Raw genomic sequence first — 16,589 nt, 5'->3', positions numbered from 1 at the left:
GTTTAAATTATATTAAGGTTCAGAGTCACACATAATCAACGGTGTTGCCACTTTGATTGATAGGTAAGTGCTTGTTTATTTTTATTTATTTATTTATTTTTGGCCTTTTCAAGCTTTATTTAATAGCGACAGCTGACGAGTGACATGAATGTGGGGAGAAAGAGATGGAGAATAACATGCAGCAAAGGGCCACAGGTCAGATTCGAACCCTGGGCCACTTCGGCAAGGACTGAGCCTTCGTACATAGGGGGGGATGCTCTACCAACTGAGCTAACCGACACCCCACAGATTGCTTATTTGTGCATTTAGATTAACTGGGAGGTGGAAAAAGCAGCAAAGCCACCTTCAAAACTGTGAACTGTCCATTCTTTATACTGTCATTGGGGCCAACGTGCTTACAATGCTTACAATGGGTAGGAAGGGAACTAGCATTCTAAAGTGTGGCTAGGCTTCAACAAAGACAGTAAATGAACAAGGTTGGTGAAAATATATTTTTTTGTTTTAAACATATTTTGGCATCTTTATCTAACATAACAAATGTGCTGTTTATCATGAACTCCAATCAGTAGGCTATTTCTTCTCTGAGCTCTCATAAACTCTTACCAAGTTCTTTACCTCACAGCACTTTCACGTGTCACGTCGTGTTCACTGTCAGGATGTTTTATTAGCCCCGGCCTATGTAAAGCAATAAAAAGCAATTGCATTCCACATTACAAGGAGGGGCAATCAATAAATCATAGCTGATCATGTGGTGCACACTGCAGCACAATGAATTCTCACAGCCACTCCTAAGCAGCATGATGCATGTGTTGTTTATTTTTGCCTGTATTTGACTGTAGTTATCTCAATTATTACCCCTGATTGTTCAAACCTGACCCCTACACGAGGTCACGGTTGAATATGAGAGTAACACTATAGTGACGGCCTTAAGGGAATTCATGACCATGGACACCGTGCAAGCAGTGCTACATAAACCGTCCAATCAATACTCATCATATAGTGAAACACATGTGAAAGGTGAAAATGTAATTTTCGCCTCCATTTGGCTGCTGCCGTCTAACAGCCTTGATTGTGGCCAGAACACATAGAGTGCGGCCATTAAAGTCATCTATCCTCATAAAGAGTCATGGCACTTTGAGAATAGTGTAACTACGATCCTTTGTTTGCTTTCTTTTGATCTCTATCTATTTTCTCCAGTAGACCAGTGAGTGAAGGTAGTTTTGTTTGTGTGTATGTGTGTGTATGCAGGGTATACAGACATTCTCATGTCTTAAAAAGATGTGGGTCTATATGAGAGAGCCAATTACAGTGTTACAGCTCTGACAATATGACAGCTTTTCCACCATGACATTGCAGGAAAGCCACTGTTTGGTGGAAACTTTTTATCCAGATCAATACCCTTCGAGGTGTAATAGCTTATTGCCCGGAATAAATGATGAATATGTGTGTGTGTGTGTGTGTGTGTGTGTGTGTGTGTGCATGTAACAATTCAGACAAGTGTATCCCTGAGGCCTATCTCTCTGGAGCTAATTACAACATAACCATTAGGCACAAGGCATGCTGGTCTCAGCTGGAATTGGGTTTTAATTGGACTGCTTTAATTGGTTTATTGCACTTAGAGGTAAAATTGAATGTGGCGGCAAAATCTTGCTGTGAGGTGGTGAAATAGGATCTGAAATGCAACAGCTAGTGAACAGTTCTGGAGATTTTCAGTTCACCTCAGTCTGACGGACATTCTGCATTATTAATGTCTTGCTGTACTTGTTGGTTTGCTGTCTTTTCACAAATGGAAGTATTTCAAACAAATCCCTGCCTCCGCACTGAAACTCAAATTAATATATTGGTGCAAAGAGCCAAAGCTCTAATTTGTTAAATAGAGGCTAATTGTAGGGGTGTGTTCCCTCCTGACTGGGTTCACACTTATGTTAAGTGGGTAATTTAAACAGTTTCCGCAGATAGCAATGGTAACATGGCATTAGAAACCCAGCTGCTCTTCCTCCAGTGACTTCTCATTATGAAGTAGGTTTCTGACAAAAAAAAAACCCTACATTGTCTCCTCTCTGTGACATCTTGTTTTTTATCTACTCCTGCTTTTTCTTTATTAATATCAGTGATAACAGTTCAAATAACAAGCTCTACTGTGGTGTCTAGGCTGGGGGTTGGGCTCCAGGTGCTCTCATTACAGGGATGGGTGTGGTGCTGTGGAGCTGTCTGCACACACCTGAAGCTGATCATCTCGAGCAGTATTTACAGGCTGGCCTCCTGCATGCTGCTGCCAGATTGTCACCGCGTCGTGGTAGATCAACTAGGCTCCTCATAAGACTTTGTAAACTGAGATTTATCTGAGTATTGACTTTTATTTCTGTCTCCAGACTCCAGCTCTTCGCCCTCCTCACCACCAGGCTTCTGCACCAGTCCGCCCCAGCCTAAACCCCTCGACGGCCTCTCCCTACCTCGTCCCCGGCTCAAGCTCCCCCCGTGAGCTCCCCTGCCCCTGCTGCCTTCCTGGCGCCCCGTGACACCCCCCTGCCCCTTTTTCCCATGGTCTAATAAACGGCTGGTTATTTGGCAAACTCAGCTCCTCTGCATTTTTGGGTCCACTACCAGTGAGACACCACACTCTACAATCATATTCAGAAATTCTTACACAAACTGGGGCACAATTAGGGGGCATTTTGTCAGTGGACAGTGGAGAGAAAGGCAGGAGAGAGGGGGAGGGTAACATGTAACAAATGACACAGAGCCAGACATGAACACAGGCCACTGTGGTAAGGACAAAGTATACGCTAGTTGTATTGTGTTATGTATTACTCTTATTGTTTTTACCATTGTGTACACTTAAAAATCAGATAAGTATTCATAATGGATAAGATAACCCTCAGAAGAAAAAGGTCAAATCAGATTTTGTTGACATCGACCTAAATATATTTATGCTACAGCATGACCACTGCTCTTTGTAATGTAAGTTCTACTCTTTCACACCTGATCCAGATAAGGACTTAATGCTGATTGGTTTGGATCAGGTGTGCAATGGACAACAATTTCACAGTCAGCCAGGCGCATTAATCTCATTTTAGGTGTAATAAAATCATAATATGACATCTATCTTCTTTGTCTGAATAGAACACATAACCTTAGTTAAACATCTTTAGGGAAGGAACATTCAAGTTTTTGTTCTTACTTACTTTTACAAAATGCTTTCATATACATATCCAGACAGGGAATTAAAGTAAATTTTAGGGTGTCCTAAGTAGTACAATATAATTATATAGTATAATGCATTAAGAAAAAGCATGTGTTTTGGGGTATGCTGTTAATGAAGAATGGAGGACACACTTACAGCTGGAATCTTCATGGGGCATAACAGTTCACTGATAAATTAATTAGATTTTCTCCCTAGTGTTTGTTGTAACTTGTAACTCAGTACAGTAGTATATTTGTCAGCTGCTTACTTTTATTTATTGGTTGATTTATTTCATTCTGGCAGCGCAGTGGTGCAGTGTTAGCTGTCACCTCACAGCAAGAATTCCCAGGCTTCGAACCTGGCAGCCGGCTGGGACCTTTCTATGTGTAGTTTGCGTGTTCTCCCTTTGTCTGCATGGGTTCTCTTAGGGTGCTCCGGCTTCCTCCCATAGGTGTGAATGTGAGCGTTAATGGTTGTTTGTCTCTACTGTATGTGTCAGCCCTGTGATGAACTGGTGACTTGTCCTTGGTGTACCCCGCCTCTTGCCCAGTGTCAGCTGGGATCTGCTCCAGCCCTACGTGACCCTGATAAGGATAAGCAGTTATGGAAAATGAATGAATGGATTACTTTATTCTGCACTTTGGCAGACCAAAACTTGTGGTGCAGTTCTCAATGTAACAGACTGCAATGAGGTTGGCTATAACTGGTTGTAAGAGCTGTAGAAAAAAAAGCATCAAAAGTTTTACATCATTATTAACTTTTTAAGTAATTTTGGCAGATATAATGTCTATTGTAATTGCCATTATATAGCAAAGATACAACGGCTTATTTTCAACTATACTGTACTACAGTGTTTTCGCCTCATTTCACAAGTTAATTTCTAAAGTAATAGAAATCATTTCATGTGAATAATTACTAAAATTCCTCAGTCTCTAAATTCTCCAACTTTTTGTGCCTTACATTTTTGGGAATACTTTGTTGTTTTTTGGTGTAGTTTTCTCATTACTGTGGATCACTAGCCACATGTATATGACATAATTTCATGATGGTTTAACTGTCAAGAAGATACAATGCATAGGCTTTCTTTCTCTAAACTCACTGTTTGAGCTGATGTTCAACAATCAAGATAAATCCTTTGTGTCAAAGTCAGAGATACTAATTTCTCCCCTCACATAGGCCCCCGTAGACAACAATGCAATGTAGCTACTGAATGTTGTGTTAAGGACAAAACTCACTTCATCCTGACAAGGAAACTACAGAGTTGCTTTTTTCCCTTGCATCATGTTCTCCTCACGTATAACTGTACGACCCACAGCTTAATGTTACAAGTCGAAGTCTGCTTCCTATAAGCCGTCAAAAGTCACTGTGGGAATTGAAATGAGGAAGAAGTGGTTGGGAAAGTAGACAAAGCAGAAAGTGAGTGTACCAGGAAGTAAATTACAACACTTAATCACAATATATCTTCTGAAATGCACTGTACAACAGAGATTGATGAAGTGTAACCCTGCTGAATCTGATTTTTTCCTGAAATCCCAAAGAAAATAGAAAAAAAGTTCCAATGTCCAGACACCCTCTATCTTCCTCGGTCTGTTTATTTCTTTTTTTGGCTTTGAACACATCAGGTACCAGCCTTTTACCTGTGCCTGCTGCTGCTTCTTATAAAACATCTGCATCTCTTTCCCTAGGTATTTTTGTACATTATAATGAGCTGCAGTATGTCCTGGCTTTTCTGCACACAGGCATACTGCTGCAGCAAATACCTACATATGAATCCCTAAAACAAAAAGCTACTGTATACCGTATGTGTGTGTGTGTGTGTGTGTGTGGAAATGAGGATGGACAGAGGCACCAAAAATAAATCCAAAATGCTGGCGTTACAATCAATATGCAGAATCTACTGGGAGATGTGAAAGGCTGCAGGATCAGAAAATGTCACGACAAAACAGAAATATACATCAAAAATCGAAGCAGAGAGGACTCGAAGCAGGGAGGTTTTCTGAAACCAATCCAATCCACAATCCATGTAACCCATGTTGCAGGACTGAAAACCACTTCCAGTGTGGAATATGACTCATACTATATGTGGGTGCTCACAAGGAGATTTTTTTTAAAAATCCACTTGTAGCATTCATAAACAAGTCTAGAAATACACTGTGCCCTTGCAGGAGTTGTAACAAAGGCAAGAGAGAAACATAAAACCAGTGTCACTCCACTGTTAATGGAAAAGCAATCCCTTTGGCTTTCAGGGGTGATTCCAGCTGTATTTTGGAACTTCTAAGGACATAGAAGACAAGGTCACGCATCAGCTTGTGAATAGACCATTAAGTTGTTTTGCTCAAGAAGGCCATGTCCACACCAAACCTGCCGCTCAGAGCTCTTCAGGTGTTTCAAATGCATGTCAAGGCTAACAGGCCTCAGTGAATACAGTGAAAAATGGAATGCCATTCTGCTGCAAGCAGTTTTCCATCCTAAATAGATTTTTCAGAATTAATAAATGTCCTATAGCACTGTTCGGGTCTTCGACGAGTACTCTCTGGCTTAATTTCTACTGTGCCTGTGATACACAGTTGTAACCTTGTGGTTTTGTTCACATAGGTAATACATTTTAAAAGAGATCATCTTAATAGGCACATACCATGGGCAAATTACGGTTGATATTTAATAGTGTTACACAACTCCATTTATACTCTGCAGTACTCCAATCCAATGGAGCCACAGAACAGAGAAATAGCTTGCAATCTAGCATGGCACAGTATTCTTACTTATGGTTTATGGTTAGGGTTAATCTTTTTACACTGTGTAGTTATTGCATTGATCGAACCATGTGTTTAAGGTATTAAATCATAGTTAAAGTTAAATTGTGATGACATTACCTTAAACAAAAAGACAGAATACTGACAGTTATTGCTGTATGTATAATGATATAATGATACACTGAATATATTAAAGTTTTATATACCTTCCCTTCAGAGTTGTGTTTACTCTCCCTGTATTTAGGTTTCAAAATTAAGGTTTGCAAGGAAAGTATTCACTATTGTATGTCTTTAAAGTGTGTAAGTAAAGTACTAGTGAGTAGGCACAGCTATATTTCATAATGAGAAGTGTGACTGCAGGCTCCACTGAGAGATCATTAGAGACTCGCTGCTTGGTGAAGGACATGCTCCCTGCTGAATAAGAGAAATCCCAGTTCAAACCGAAGGGACAACCAAAGGAAAAACATCAGCTCTACATACGAACAGCTGTTGTGCCACCAATCATTGTAGCCATCTTAATTTATCATTTCAGTGTCGGATGAACAAGAGTGACAATTATCTGCTTAAGACACATCTTAAACTGATAATAAATGGCTGCTGTGTAAAGCCTGTATCTCCAGAGCCAATTTATCAGGATCTGGGAAAACAATCTTGTTTTTACTGTATCTTGACCATCTCACTTTTCTGTTTGAGTCCATCCATCATTTTGAAAGGTCTTCATATGACAGCAGCAATATATTGTTGGGCTGACAGTTGCCTTGAATGTCCTAGTTTTTGTTCCCCCTAGCATTCCCTATGCTATATAGGGGCAGTGAAATCTGCAATATAATTCAGATATGATTTTTACTTGCATTTGTATTTAGTGTGCTTGTTTTATGAGGCCCCTTGCAAAAGGCTCATAGTGTATTAGTCAGAAGCTCTAAAAATAATTTAGCATTCAGCTCCCTCTCCATCCTAATGTGATTTATATGGCATTTCAGTGGAGTGACAAAGGCCCTTAGTTTTTATCAAACCAACCCAATTTGTCTACTTAACAAACACAGTCACAGTATGCAGAGGATTTAATGCTTCTCTTGAGGACTCCTATGGGATTTAAGGGTTAATTGTGAGGGATGCTTTTTTTAAATGAGCATCCGAATTAGTAATGCTGTTGCTCATTAAGAAAATTAACTGGCACCAAGGCAAGCATTCAGTAAGTAGCATGAAACTGCAGGGCTATTGATCCAAGCCCTCTCATCTTTGTGGCAAACATTGCAGTATTCAATGACAATGTCAGCAAGGAAATTAAACACACTTACTATGAACATTATTGGATTTGGATTTATGACAGAGGTTGTCCAGTTTCCTCTGTTGTGTGAGATTACATTTATTTGATATGTTCTGCTTAGCTTAGTCACATGGACAGGAACACTAATTTACAAGTACAAGCTTGTGTTGAACTCCCGTGACAACAGATTTTTTTGACACCTTAAATCAAAATATCTCTCTCTCTCCATTGCTATTTTTGTTACACTCCCAGGTGAGTACACCTCAAGAATGATACTCTTAAAGGCATAGAACTTGATCATCAAAAATTAACAAAACAACTTTAGCAACTTTACCGTTGGAAGTGGACAGCGAATACGTTTTTCAAATGTGAGATGTCAAATGCTATCTAAAAATAGATGCCACCTCAAAGGGAATACAACCTTCCTTTATGCAGCTTGTGAACCCTATAAGTTTTAAGGATCAAAGTGCAGATCCGCCGTCTAATAAAAAGCGCTCTATTTTTTGATTTGAGAAAACTTTGCCGGGTGAATTTAGGACACAACGGCAAGGGGATTGCAATGTCAAGTTGTATTGGCCAAGCTATGCATTATACTGTCGCTTACCCTCAAAGCCATGAGTCTGAAATATATAAATGTCACACACTTTTCTCTGAAAGGATTACTGTGGAAGAAATGGATGTTTTCAGACACCAATGACACTTAATCGTTTCTCTGGACACAAAAAAAATAGACTCTATTAAAGGTGCATTGTGCAACGTACAAACATTTGTCTTACTTTTTATGTTATTGTTAGACTTACATTAATCTTTATGTACATTGCAGCTAGGTTGTAAAAAAACAGCCTATAGCTGCCTATTTCTGCAGTCACCTGATATAAGTAAGAGTCAATGATAGAGAGTTCAAGGAAAGTGTAACTGACTTTTTTCCTCTAGATTCCTTGCAAAGCCAAATTACAGACAGTTTGAACCACTTACTAAACGTTTTATAACCATTTACCCAAGGCTCTTTCCGCATGTCCCACCATTAGCACAAAATGTTTCCGAATAAAGGAATCAACTGTGGTGGATAAGTGCTTTACCCTGTCATGATTATCTTTTGTGGGAGCAAGAAAAAAAAAAAGAAAAAGAAAGGCTCCTCTGAGTAATTTAAGACCTGTGTCCTAGAAGTGTGAGATTGGATATATGATGTCGATTACACAAACTGAGACCCTTTTATGTGACCCTCGTAGAGCTGGCGAGACGCCACTTTATCACCACGCAGCACACATGGGGCTGGTGGGCACTGCTGGCAAATTTACAGTCAGTGCCAGTGTATGCCTTGCTATTTCATTAAGCTAATATATTCCACCATGCCTGTGAGGAGAGATGCTGCAAGCTGGCCCTGATGTGCCTGACCTGAATCTCTGCTCCACCTCTGCCTGACACATCCATTACACTTCCCTCACTGGTTCAGCCATCAACTCTGCCAACATATGGCGTGGGTATGCATCATGGCGTTGTTTAGCAGAAGGTTGTTGGGTGATGCCGGTGGTGTTACGCTGCAGGGAGACGTTTGCAATCTGGAATGTGCCAGGATTAGCAGTTAATTTATGTGCAACATTTTGCACTTTCACATGTAAGAATCTGTTTATCAACAACAAACTATCCAAGCGACAGTGACTGGCTCGCTGAAAATAGTCTCGGAATATATTTTGAATTAGTTACATTTAAAACGTATTTCACCACAATATTTAGACTGAGGGTGAGCTTTTTTTCTGTTGGTTCTCTGGCACTTTCCTTCTCAATCCTCCTGCGGATTGCCTCACAGTGTTTTCTCACCAATTATTTATGAATCCCAATTCATAATGCATTCTTAGGTGACAGTTCTCAGTTGGATTCCCACAGAGAGATGGATGCATTGGTTTACAGGCTGGTCATATTCACCAGGAAAGTCCCAGTGCTGGCTTGGACAGCCAGGGAGATAGAATGATGGCCGAACAAACTGGAGCTGAGGCTGGGGAAAAACCTGTGCAAGAATCTTGATCTGACTGATGCGCGGTATTACTGCAGATTATGATATTTCTTTCATAACATCCTCAGAGGTATTGAGTAATATGCAGTAAAAATCCATAAAAGCTGATTTAAGCTGATAAGAAGTTTGCGTGATTTATATTAAAGATACGGGGCAGATGACATGGTTACTCTTTGGAGCCATTAACAAGCCAGTGCCCAGGTCTCACAAATCATCAGCATCATCTTTTCATATAGAAGAGATTTTCTGCAAGCCTATTGGCTGTGTGTGTGTGTGTGTGTGTGTTTGTATAAGACATAGGGCTTAGTGTAAGTGATCATGAATGTATGCTGCTGTAATGCATCAGAGGCCCTTTATACATGGCGTGTTTGTTGTATGTTTCTCTTTGGTTATTGCATGTTTATATGTATACGCATTCCGCTGTGTGAAGAAAAAAAATCTTTGACAACATTGAAATTCAAATTTCCATCTCTCAGCAAAGAACCTCTATTACTTCTACAGCCTTGGTCTTGACAATACAGCCTCGACAGCTTAGTGCTGTGGGTGGAATTTACAAGATTAATTTCATACACTTACTAATGCAAAGATAGTGTAATGGCAATGTGTCTTCTTCACATTAATGCACTTTTTAAGATATTGCTGGTGCACAGCAGATTTCCGAGTGTAAAGAGTTTGATTAGACTCACATAAACACTGGTAATATCTCTTTGAACACTTGCAGAGTTAAAGGAGGAACAGTGTTTTAACCCATTTAGTTCACATTATTTCTGACCATTTACCAAGCAATTGCTATATATTTTTTATGGATTAATACATTTTTTTCTTTTCACGCAGCCCTTAGTTTCAATTCATACATACGCTTGATGACACTGGCTTGAGCTAGGCAATCCGTACATATTTAAATACTTATTTATTTACTTTATTGGGATTATCTGTCAACAAGCAAACATGGGTGTTGTAAAAAAAAAAAGAGATGATGTTAATTGGGTTGTTTGCTAATAAAAGTATGGCATGGCTATAACCAGTTCTTCACCTTCTAAGAGCAGCATTTTTGACTTTTGACTGGTAGTTGTGGTCTTACAGTATTGAGTATCAACATTTTTTATTCATATTCAGAGTACATAGGAGAATATTGAACCACATGTACTGATATATAGGTCATATGGCTGTGGGGCCCTGAGGCCTCCTGTGCAGACATCTGCTTTAAAAATCACAGTAACCCCACATTGTGAATGTTTGATCTTGTTGAGGAAATTTACAGCTACGGAATGCAATTTCACACTATGACAGCTTTGTGGAAGAAGATAAGAAGTAATTAATTCAACTTTTTTTTAAGGTCAGTAAACCAGCAATCATGTAAACTACATGCAGCATGGATGCCTGGTTGTGGTTGCTTTAAGGGAGATCACTCAGTCTCTCAATTAAATGTAACCTACTTTCAGGTTATGGTTTGTCAGCAAGTGAGCAGAAAAGTGAGAGCATACATTTCCAAAAACAAAAATTAATTTGAAAATATTGGGCAACTCTCAATATGACGTCTTTGTCTAATATGTCTAGACAATGTTTTTTCTGCACTGTTGTCCACATGCTGTTAGTCTTGCAGAAATCTTCAGTTTTGCCTTGATTTAATTTCATGTCATGAACCACAGTTACTCACTTCTCTTGTATTTTATGTATTTATTTTTTTGGTAAACATATACACAACACTAGTACTAAATGGACACAAAAACAGACATGAAACTAAATGTTAATGGTCATACAATAACACTTTGGGAAATCTTTGGCACCAGTTGACCCATTTACACGGAGCCCAAGTGGCCCTGTTAAATAGAATTCTAAATTAATCTGATGACATGGTACAGTAGCTAGCTGTAGTAGGGGCAGTTAATATTCATGTCTTTTTATATACAATATTGCTCGTCCACATCCATATCCTCGCTTCACAAGTCAGCTTTTGGCAACAAGCTTTTCTTCTGTACTTGCTCTTTGCAGCAGCCTCATCACTTGTGCTCCTATAATTGAAATTCAAAGCTAGACCCCCAGCATAATTACATACTCCCTGATTTGTTATTAGATTAAGTTCACGAGTCATATGGTGTTTGTGCAGTGACTCTATTGTTATGATTTCAATGCAGTCAAGCTGGTGATTAAGTTTCCTTCTAGTATTGTGTCGCACAATATGTTAAGTTCATATAACGTTGTGCTTATTATTTTGACACATTATGTAAAGCCAAGTTCTTTTGTTACAGTGACAAAAATCACTGGAGAAAAGTGACAAAAACAAAAAGTAAAACTTGCTTGTTTCATTGTGGGATTATTATTTAAATCAATACATACATTCACATGCACACTACTTTTGGATCTTTCGGATTTTCACGTCTGGCTGTCTAAACTCTGCTGCATTTACCACTGGGTTGGATTTTGCTTCTCCATCTGAGCACCAGTAGCAAAGTGTGACAATATGTTTTAGGATTTCCATTATAATAGTCAGACTTTCTTTTTGTGAGTGTTTAGTCATTTTAATGCCAGTGCTCACCTCAACAAGTGCAAATGTTTCACCAAAACAAGTCCCCCTAGACCTTATTTTGCAGTGACACTGTTACTGCGCCCTGGGTTTAGTGTTGCCCAAGACAACTGTGATAGGTTTAAAAGAATAAAAATAAGCCAGAACAATAATGGGTTTAGCAAGATCTTCCTCCAGCATGGGCTGAGTGCTAAAACAAAGTGTGGAGATGCACGACTACCATGATAATATGGAAACTCACTCAGTTGTTGGTGGATTATCTATGGAGGATGTGTTGCCATGTTTAAAAATGACTACATCTGTTTTGGGTTATTGTCCTCCATGGAGCTCTAGAGTAATCCATATCTTATTCAAATAATAACTATTCACAACATACTTGGCCTTTGGACAAACAATAGCAAGTGTGGTTTCAGTTTAGTTTTGATACCTTTTTTCAGCATGAAAATTGGAATCCATTGTAATCAAAAGGCGTTCAAACTGATAGCAGCTGCTGAACTCCCTGAAAGACGAAACTACAATCGTTTTTATAGCTACCTTTAAACTCAAGAGCGGTTGAGTATCTCAAAAGATAGATTTTTATAAATATAAGTATTCAAATCGCACAGGCAATGTATTCAAAATCTATGTCATCTCTGGGTAACCTTGTTGCTCTATATGACAGAGGATGGAATTATTTGTCTGGGAAAGTTATGTGCCCTATTTCAGTGGGAAAGACCTTTATTCCCTTGCATTGCTGGTGTCTGAAATGAAAACAAGACTAGACCAGAGAGCAACGCAGAAGTCTTTATGAAATGTTTTGGGTGCCCTGACATTTCCAGTGAATGGACTCACACACAGGCCAGTTGTTCTGAATACTGGAATATGCCAAGAGTATTAGACCCTACAGATAAGTGAACCCAGTCAGCAGTGTTTTATATTTGCACATTATTGCCTACCCAGTGTGAGGTGTGATATATTGAGAAATCAATTGTGTGCACAATCCAGTACTTGCGTTCAGGAGGCAGATTACTGGAAAATTGTTGCTGAGTAGCATTCCCTTTCTGACCAGGCAGACTGACAACCACCACCCGCTAAAAGCATAAAAAACACTAATTGTGCCACAGTCAGGGGCATCAAGCTATATATGCTCTAGTAGACTCTGCAGCCATCCTCTTACACCTCAGTAAAAGTTATTATGAGTTGTCAAACATGCTAAATGAAAGTGACAGTTTGTTGGATGTTTGCCGTTCAGACTACAGCCTGTAAGCACTCTGTCTCCTCCAGGTGAAGGTTATACTCTTCTCAGAGGAGATCAGCAGGGGAGGTTGGGGCACAGCAGGCAACAGTGCCAGGCCAGTTTATACCATTCTGAGCCACACTCCCTAATTAGTGCACAGCTGTGATGCTCCTGGGAAACCACACATCTATTTCCTGGTTTTCTCCTGCAGACTGCCACCGAGAGACCATTAGGGTGGACTATAGTGTTGCGGCTGACCAGATTCCTCTAAAGCTGTTATCACAGAAGTCAGAATAATATGATTAGCCTACTTTCATAAAATATCTCATTTTTACAAACAATTGTTCATGGGGCTCCTATTGTTACCATTATGTGTGAGGCACATTTAATGTGTGATTACAGTGGCATGAAAATAGCATGAGCGTGTGCTGGGACCATGAACTAGAGATGCATCAGATGGAGTTCCAGTGGGGTACCCTTTTGAAAAGAGTAGTAAATCCCCGTAACTTGGCAAATTTAGCAAAATTGGGAGAGAATTAACTTCAAGCATGAATGGTGGGGCTTAATGATTTTCAGGCACTGCGGACATCTTGCTTGGTGTGATAAGTGAGAGCTGTTGTTTGACTTTGTCAAAGCAAAACTAAACCCCCCACCCCCCCGTATCTACACAGCTTGCATTATCCTCCTGTGTTCACAAGACAATTTAATCAGCTATTTCTTTGAAGGAAAGCAAAGCGTCATCAACATAAAAGGCTAATTTCAGGGTTGAAAAAATACGGCACTAAAGTAGTGTTAAGCAGCTGGCAAAGACAATATGATTGAAAGAGTAACTTAAAGGTTCCCTAAGGGATTTTGGATCTCTACTAGTCGTAACTAGTAAGTGTAGAAACAGAACAGTGTGATAAACGTGGCTGTGGCTCAGGTGGTGTAACAGGTCATCTAGTAATCAGAGGGTTGTTGGTTAAATGCCTGGCTTCCCCAGTCCAGTTGAAGTATTGGGCAAGATGCTGAACCCTAAATTGCTTCTGATGGCTGTTCTGTTGGCGTTTGTGTGTGTGTGTGTGTAATGTGCTCCTGATGAGCAGGTTGGCACTTTGCATGACAGCCTCTGCCATCAATGTGCTAATGTGGTAAGTGTTGTAAAGCAGTTTGAGTGGTTGGTAGACCAAGCCCATTTAAACAATTCTGGATACATTTAACAATCTGCAGATATTGTATGAGAAAGGAAATGCACTGGACACACTCAGACCTCTCTTTAGGATACACACATTTTGGTAAGTAACACTACATGTAAACATAACTTTTGCTTGTTTGCAAGTAAACTCTACAGGGCACCTTTAACACAATGACTGAAAAGCAGTATCTTTCTACCTTCTTTCTCCGTTTGAAAGTTAGAAGTCTATTTCACTTCTGACAGGTGTGGTTGGCTGAGATCAGAAGTGTTCTTTGCCGTACCTAACACCTATGTGTGCTGACACACCCTGGAGTGCACTTCACACACACTGCATCATGGCAGCAAGATGAGAAGTCAAACCACTTGAGGTCAACAAAAACAAGACCTGTTAAGTTGCTCTTTAAAGTTCAGAAAACAACAAACATCTTCGATTAAACTAAATTCTTGTTTTACCCTTACATTCTGTTTAAAACATATGAATAAATAACACAAATATTTGTGTTTTAACACATGGTTCATTGGATAAACTATTGCATCCAATGGGAATTTTATACACATACTGTACATATACTGCACGTAAACGCTTTTCAAAAGCTTGTTATATGGGTTTTACCAAAGCTCAGTCCCACAACATGAGTTTGAGTTCGATCTAATGGTCCAGCAGAGTTTAACAAGAGAGCTATCAACATTCCAACACCCCTGAGAAGCATTTACATGCTGCTGTTGCGGGTCAAATGCATCAATAAACTGCACACACAACAACAGCAGCACATTTAAATAATAAATAATTGTAGAAGAACGACAAGAAATCTGATTCTCCCACACTTTGCATTGCCAGAATGTCTTGGGAATTTATCCTTTGTCTGCATGTTTCCAAATCCATATCTAGGCTAATATCTATCAAATGTACCTAGATCAAGCTCTTGATACGGCACCTTGCTTATCAAAAGATATCTACACAATGCCTGTTGCTAGGCAACTGGGTGTGTCTTGAATGTTAATGGCAGCATCATACAGTGTTTTCTATGAAGAGTAAAAATGACCTTTGAATCAGCTCTAGGTAAAAATGAATATGAAAAATTTCTTTATATCCCATATCTTTACATATGTCACTAAATGATTGATAAATAAATAAGTCATGAACTGACAGTTATAGTTTTTTTTATTTTATTTTTTTTATTTTAACATAGTTATATGCATTTTAAATCACAAATGGGGTAAAAATGATCTCTTGGTAGTTCTTGTGTTAAGAAACTAAAATGTAAGAAAAGTGTTGCTACATACAGTAAAACTTTTGTATGTGTTTCAAAGACAATGAAAGGCAAAACTCTGCTTGAATTATTCATTATTATTATTGAATCACAACAAACAAATCATGGATTAGCCCTCTTTCTAACATCAGTGGTTTCTGTACAGTCCATACCTCCTCTCTGCCCCATAACACTCAATGATTTTTGATTTACTAATCTAAATGGGAAAGGCAGCAGAACGGCTGAGTAGATCTGATGACATTCAGTGACCTTCTATAACCTATTCATCATTTCCCACACTCACCAACTCCATCTTTCCCTTTACCCATCTCGACTAACCCATTAATTCTCTCACATCATCCCTCTCAGTCTTTCACTAAATCAACCCAAAAAGGTTGCTGTAGGCACAATGTAAGTGTGCAGCTGTCCACACATTGTGAATGTTCTGTAGGAGACTGGAGACATTTAAACTGGGTAATACCTTTTGATGACACGTTATCAACTCAAGTGTGAAAAAGAATACATTCTTCAAAGACGTCTCTAACTCTAAAATGCAATTAGTTGTTAAGATCAAGATCTGAGAAAAAAAATATAAAAAGACATTCATTTAAATAATATTAACCAATGTGTTTGTTATTGACTCAAATAAATTGATGTGAAATGTAATGCAGATGCTTTTTCTGATGTGATCTACAAATTCAGACTAATGGATTCTACTAAAATACTTATAACAACTGAGCAAAAACCACAGAAAAATTACAGAATCTAAAATAATTAAAAAGTAACAGAGCACAATAGGCCACTAATTTACAGTAATTCCTCTACCCATGCACTCATTAATCTCTCCAATCTGCCCACTCTATGATATCTGTGCTTAGACCATTATATAATTGTATTATATTTATTTTATTTTTCATTAAAACAGTGTTAAATATTTATATCCAACTATTGCCACTCCTGTCTGATGAGCTTCTACGTAGAATAAAAGGATTTAAATATGTCCCTTTCACTTCATCCCTTCAGGTCAGGGTTTAACTTGGCCACAAATCTCCAAGTGTCAATAAAAAGGCACCTTTCATGGTTGTAAAATCCAATATGTGTGTGTCAGAGGCCAGCAAGAAATAAGTCCTGACATCAGGAAAGTGGAGAATAAGCCGAGCTGTCAGTATATCTGTTAAGGATAGTGAGTTGGTGTGTAGAAACCCTGTTG

The sequence above is a fragment of the Larimichthys crocea genome, chromosome III (genome assembly GCF_000972845.2).
Source record: "Larimichthys crocea isolate SSNF chromosome III, L_crocea_2.0, whole genome shotgun sequence".
Classification (NCBI taxonomy): Eukaryota; Metazoa; Chordata; class Actinopteri; family Sciaenidae; genus Larimichthys; species Larimichthys crocea.
Note: the sequence above shows the minus strand (reverse complement) of the source record.